This window comes from Dipodomys merriami, unplaced genomic scaffold, assembly GCF_024711535.1.
Source record: "Dipodomys merriami isolate MVZ:Mamm:240054 unplaced genomic scaffold, mDipMer1.0.p SCAF_3, whole genome shotgun sequence".
In the NCBI taxonomy this organism is placed as follows: Eukaryota; Metazoa; Chordata; class Mammalia; order Rodentia; family Heteromyidae; genus Dipodomys; species Dipodomys merriami.
Window position 1 is genome coordinate 33,377,332 of NW_027204492.1, and position 6,686 is coordinate 33,384,017.

Sequence of the window (6,686 nt, forward strand, 5' to 3'; positions counted from 1 at the left end):
AGCAAGATCCATAGAAAGCCCATGGGTTGGGAGAAGCTATTCACCAGCCATTATTTACCATAGCTAAGATATGGAACCAACCAGATGACCATCAGTAGATGAATGGATCAAGAAAATGTGGGATATACATGCAATAGAATTCTATGCCTCCATCAGAAAGAATGGCATTGCCTCTTTCATTAGGAAATGGAAAGACTTAGAAAAAATTATATTAAGTGAAGTAAGCCAGGCCCAAAGAAACATAAGTCCCATGGTTTCCCTTGTTTGCAGTGACAATTACATGTCTAGAACAAGCAGAGAAGGTCAAAGGCTATATACATACGACCATATGAGATAATTTTAAACAAAATGTACCCCAGGACAGGGACACAAGAGTTTTTTTTTTCTTTCCAGCTAGTATTATTAATGTACTTACAATGCACTATGTGATTCTTTTGTTTCTATTGTATGTTCTTCCCCTATGGTATAACCTGTTTTCACTGTTTTCACAAGGTGTTCTTCACCTTGTATATTCATTTTTGAAATTTGGGGAAGGGAAATGATATTGCAGAATGCTTAAATGGGGATGCAAGCTGACTCATTGTGACAACGAGATGTACAGGACACTATATTGAAAATGAACATTACAATGTCAGGGGGGTCTGGACCAATTGGGGAGATGGGGAGGGAAGTGATGGTAGGAGGAAAATAAAGGAGGAGGTAACAATGATTGTTATGAAATGTATTCATTACCCTACTCATGTAACTATAACCCCTCTGAGCAACATTTTTTGATAAAAAATAATAAATAAAAGAGTAAAGGTATATTTACTAAAGATGATCACATAAAATGTGAAAACACTATATTTTCACAAGACAAACATCAAATCTACTTAAACTGGAACTTCTCCCATTTAAACCATATATACATATGTATACATATTTGTATATATAGTTAATACATGTTTCTCCACTTCCATTCAACCATCACTATTCTCTACTATATTTCAGTGCTTTCTGACTTCAGTTATGCAAACTGTAACTTTGTTGCTTCTGTAGAAAATTGTATGTGTAATTTCTTATTTAGGACCTACAGACAAAAAAGAAACAAAACTTGTTCCAATTGACTATTATAGACTTTTTAGCCCTCAAATACACTATATGCATTTGTATTTAATTATGCTTTTTATTCTTTTTCTGTTTTCAATAGTCCGAACAGTTTTAGAAGAATAATTGTGCTTTCTGTATTTTGTCTACTTATTTCTTTAAGACCTATAGAAAGTGCTACATATGTATGTGGTATATGAACACATACCTTTGCAAGCTCTCATCAGCTTTATCTAGATTTGGTCTCCTACCACCACTTCGGCATTGTTCTACTAAATTTCTTAATTCATTACTCTTTACAGCATATTCTTGGATCATAACCTCATTCCATATTATTAGTGTGCTTCCTAAATTTAATCATCACATCTGGTGTCTTTCTAGGTGGAAGGATAAGAAAATGCAATCAACTAGTCATGAGAGAAAAGATAGATACATTGTCATCCTAATGAAAAAAACATTTCAGACAAGAGGATGACCAATATATTTTGCGGGAAAAGTGGCCAGGGCAGAATATGAGATAAACCAAGAAGTAGTATTCTCAATAGTCTCTACAATTACTAAAATAGAACATTTTTTATTCTGTTATCAGAAACTTTGCCTACCAAAAAGTTTGTTCAACCTGCTCTAACACATTTTGATTCTCTATACATGTAGAGAAAACTGATTAATATTCTTGTAGAGAAAGCATATTGAAAAATGACTGCCAAAATGTTGCCTAACAAAATCAAACTGCTGCCAGATGAAGTATAACCTGGCAATTATGGGAAAGCTTTTCAGTATAAATTAATGAACTCGAGAGAAAGTTAATGTTTTAATAGAAATGCACATTCCAAACAAGATAAGATAAAGCCGCTCTATTGAAATTGTGTAACAGAGGGTTACTTTTTCTTTCCATCTGCTCAGATTTCATTAAAAAGCACCATCTGTAAAGAGAATTTATATATTAGAAAAAATGACTTTTTTTGGAAGGCTATGACTTTCTACATAAAAATCCAAGTAGACAGCTTTTTTGTAGGTACAGAAATACACACGTGGTCTAACTTTTAGCAATAACTCTGAATATTTGAAAATTATCACTAAAATATTTGAATTTCTGAATACAATTTCCTGAGATTTCAGACAGGATATGTAAATGTAAGAATTAAAGAAAAAATCCTACCAAGTACCTAGAAATGCAAAATGAAGACCAAGGGAAGTAAGCATATGGAGAAGACTCACCAAAATCGTTGAATCCAAAGACATATACTGCTCAATATTAAAGCACTGTCTGTGGTATCTATCTGTTTGCTTTCTCAAGACATGGTAGCATTCCTTATATAATTATGGCTTCAAGGTGAGATAAATTCATATTTTCTGAAAGTAAAAGGCTTGTTTAGCATTGAGGAAGCTCAATTATGATCAGTTTCACAAGTCTTTGCTGTGCTGCATTTTCCATTCAGTTTTGGTACTTAATGTTCTATATGTTAGTGATTAACTTTAAAATTGGTTTCTAATTTAGTGTTCTTAATTAACAAAACTAGACACACTTAGCTACTCTCAAAATAGTCTTCAGAGTATGGTTGTACCCAGTGATTTGACACAATTTATTTCTTAAGATAGAATAGTGATGCAAACATCTTGTATGTTTCCTTGAGTGTTAAGTGTGCTGATCAAAAAAGTCTGGAAGATTCACTTTTTAATTAAAAGATTTAGTTAAAATATGATATATTCAAATCTCACTCAAATAAAACCAGGTTTTCTTGGGGTTGGGCTAAGCATGCTGGTACATCTAAAGAGATCAAATATAGTTTCAAAACACCAAAAAGCATAACCAGTTATATATAAATACAGGTGTCAGAAGTAGGTAAGTATTAGAGGAAAAGTCACACAGAAGCAAGGTCTTGAAGGCCTATTAGCCTTTTAACTGGAAAAATGGTATATGGATAGAATCATAAGGAAAATATAAGCAAACGAAGTAGCATGAAAAAATACTAAGTGTATGGTAATAATTCATAGAAGAGTAATTAATGTAGTAGAGTTAAAATATAGCTTTCAAGATAAGGAAGTAAGAGATTCAATGCCAAAAATCAAAGGTATGCTAGAGTCATTTATGAAAATCTTTAATGTCAAATGATAATATGTAGAGTATATTACAGAAAATGCAGAGGCTTTAAAATGTTTAACCAAAACATCATGTGATTGTTATGTTTTAGTTTTTTAAATTTAATTTTATTGTAAGGGGGATATCAGAGAGGGGATATCCGTTACATAAGTAAGGTAACTACATTTCTTGTCAAACGTTTTTACCCCTCCCTCATTTTGTCGCATTTTCCCTTTCCCCCAACTTTCCTGTTCCCCAAGTTGTAAAGTTCATTTCCAACATAGTGTCTTGTGAATATCACATTGCATTGGTTCACCCTTTGTCCTTTTTCTGAATATTTTGTGATTCCTTTTCCCTTTCGCAAATCAGATAAATGTATATACAAGACATAGGGTACCAAAATGAAAAACAGTGACACTAGGGGGTAAACAAAAATAAAGATAAAAAGAAATAACTTAAAGAAAAAAGAAATCACTTTGAGTTATATTTTATAAAGAATACTCAATATGGAAATGAAATATGGAATATGGGTTGGGAATGGAGAACAGGGGTGACATAGAAACCAATAGAAAGCTGACAGGAAAGGATAGGAATTCAAACTCGGGATAGAGGAGTGTAGATAGAAAACAATGTGCAGGAAAGAATATGAAGAAATAGAAACAAGGATTTGAGAATGATTTAATGATGAGAATAAGGGAAATCAACTATCATTCTTAGATTGCTAGCTTGAGTTACTTAATGAGTAAAAATTCAGCATGACAGTGAAGATGCATAATACATAAAACAATGTCTTTAATCAGAAAATTAACATAAATGTAAGGAAACATCAAGTCAGGTTCACAGGTGTAATGAATTAACTTTAGTATAATTTGTGCAACATCCAGCTTTATAAACATGCCTGAAGATATGCTGAGAAATATAGTTATGAATCAAAGCTGGTGAGGTTACCCACAGGAAAGTACAGAGACAGAAAAGAAAAAAATGTTGGAAAACTGCAGAGGAAATAAACATTTAACAACAGATGTGAGGAAGAGGAATCATAAGGAAAGTCTGAAAATGTAACTGGCATAGTGTAGGAAAATAAGTAGATACAAAGTCAAGAGAGAAAGAAAGTTCCAAAAAGAGGATGGTGGTCCTTCTTCATAAAGCAGATCCCACACCCATGAATCCTAAACCAGCTGTCTTGTCATAGTATATTCGCAAACTATATACAAACACACAGTAGTAGGAAACTAGGCAAACTTATGTGTGTTACCACCTAAAGCCTTCACCAATACTACCTCATCCACTTACCACTGAACAGTGATAAACAATCTTTTCTCTCAGGGATAAGGTAGAGCTGGGCTAAGGGCTTGTGTCCTTGGACCAAATTCTTTAACCCTATACCCTTATTATTTGAGCATCAATAAGGAAAGGCATGGGAAAGCCTTCTCCCCATGGCCAAAGCTTTCTGCCATTTTTCCGATAGGGTCGACATTAGCCAGGATTTTTTAAGTAACCAGCCTTAACCCAAATTTATCCTCAAACAAGTCCAATTAGCCATTCCATCTGTCAGTATCAGCTATGTCCAGGTGAATTGACCAACTTGACTTAGTAGAGAAAGGGATCACAAATCATCCACCAGTTAAGCAGAAATGAACGTATCAAGAAAACATAAAATGGAGCGGAGGCAGGGGCTGGGCATGGTGGTGCCCACTGCACTGTGAGAGCTGAGCGGCCGCGGGGACTGCCATGCACCGGCGGCCCTGACATGGGCGCCAGCGGTTCCAAAGCTCAGGGCCTTTGGCCCTTCACCTTGGCAGTGGGGGGGTGGCGGCCCAGAGGTGGCAGGCACTGAGCAAGCTTTGGTGCGGCCTCAATCCCGTGCAGTGCCACCCTTCGTATTCACGTGCCATGGTTCCATGTTCTATGATGAAGATGGAGATCTGGCTCATGAATTCTATGAGGAGACAATCATCACCAAGAATGGGCAGAAGCGGGCCAAACTGAGGTGGGTACATAAGAATCTGATTCCTCAGGGCATCGTGAAACTGGATCCTCCCCGCATCCATGTGGATTTCTCTGTGATCTTCTATGAGGTGTGAGCCTGGGGGTGGCAGACACAAGCACTCCCTGCCCCAGCATGTAACTCAAGTGTGACTTCCACGGAGGAGTCCAGGCTGTGGCCACAACCCTGAATAGACTCCAATGGCCCAGAACTTTCCGCTGTGAGCAGGGCAAGTCCCTTGGTGTTAATCAGGCAATGGTTTGTCTGTGGGCAAGAGGTGGTTGGTGGCTGGTGAAGCTAATGGCAAAGTTTCCAGTCTACCCTCCCCAACCACCCCTGCAAGAAGCATGGCAGGCCATATGCCAATCAAGAATGCCTGGTTCCAGGTTCCTTGTTTGGCCTGCTTTCTTCCAAGCTTGCCTAGGGCCCAACTCTGCTAGAAGCTACAGCACTTTACAAGAAAAGTCTGCCTTCTTCCAGCCCCTGGGCTGTGGGGGCTGAACACACGTGGGAACTTCCTTCCCTCACTTCACTTAACCCCTAGTTGGAGCATTTCAGCTGTTTGCTACCTCGATTCCTCTTGTATTGGACAGAGGTGGGGGCAGCACCGGTCTGATTCTTCCTGCCTACCTGCCATTTGCTCCCACTCTAGGATGGACAGTTTACTAACTGCTCATAGGAATGGATACTGGTGTTGGAGGCTTCTTCCTTCAAGGAGGGCTAGGCTGATCCCTCCCCCCTGCAACTAGTTTTGCCCTCCTCCCCAGATAAAAGGGTGCAAGCCAGGGTCGGGACGGGCTGTGCCTGTGGGGAGGTATCCCAAGCCACCTGTTCTGTCCTATCTCCCTTGCCTTTCCATCAGCTCCTTTTACCCTGTTTGCCAGGGACTGTCCAGTGCGGTGAACAACACAGTAGAGCTGGTGCCACTATAAGGAACCCAACCACCCATTCCCTGAAATCTCTTCACCTCTTCAGGATCACTCAAGGGAAAGTACTGGAGCCCCTTGGTAGGGACAGAAAGAAGGAAAAGACCATAAAAGGAATACTTAAAATGTGAAGGTTTGTAAATAATCTAGTTCCAGGATGATGCTGGGGCAGAATCTGATTTCTATATAGAGATGGCTTCTTTTTTTTTTTTAATTCTTTATTGTGTAACCTTTGTGCTTCTGGAGTGTGGGAAATGGCTTGGGGTGGGGGACCCCCAGCATAGGAAGACTGTTGTTATTTGTTCAATTTCAATAAAATTATTTGTAGATCCTGCAAAAGAAAAAAAACATAAAATGTCTGACACTGGCCATCTTCTTAGAGAATGTATCAGTTTAAAAGTCCCTTCTGATTTCAAAAGCAATCCCTTGTTTCCAGAAAGTAAATTTCTATAAAAGCCTAATATTTACATTTACTATCTCTTATTCCCACCAGAAAACAAAAATGTCTGCATTCTTTTATGTTCCAGGCATCTACCTTGCCATATTTTATTTTTATATTTCTTTTTGTGAAGCATTTTTAACATACTGAAAGGTAGACATGAGTTTA

At 37.8% G+C, this 6,686-nt stretch overlaps 1 pseudogene; it reads left to right on the plus strand.

Moving 5' to 3' along the window:
• Positions 1-4,916: 4,916 nt before the first annotated feature.
• LOC138839404 (tumor suppressor candidate 2 pseudogene) lies at positions 4,917-5,353 on the plus strand (annotated as a pseudogene).
• Positions 5,354-6,686: the final 1,333 nt, after the last annotated feature.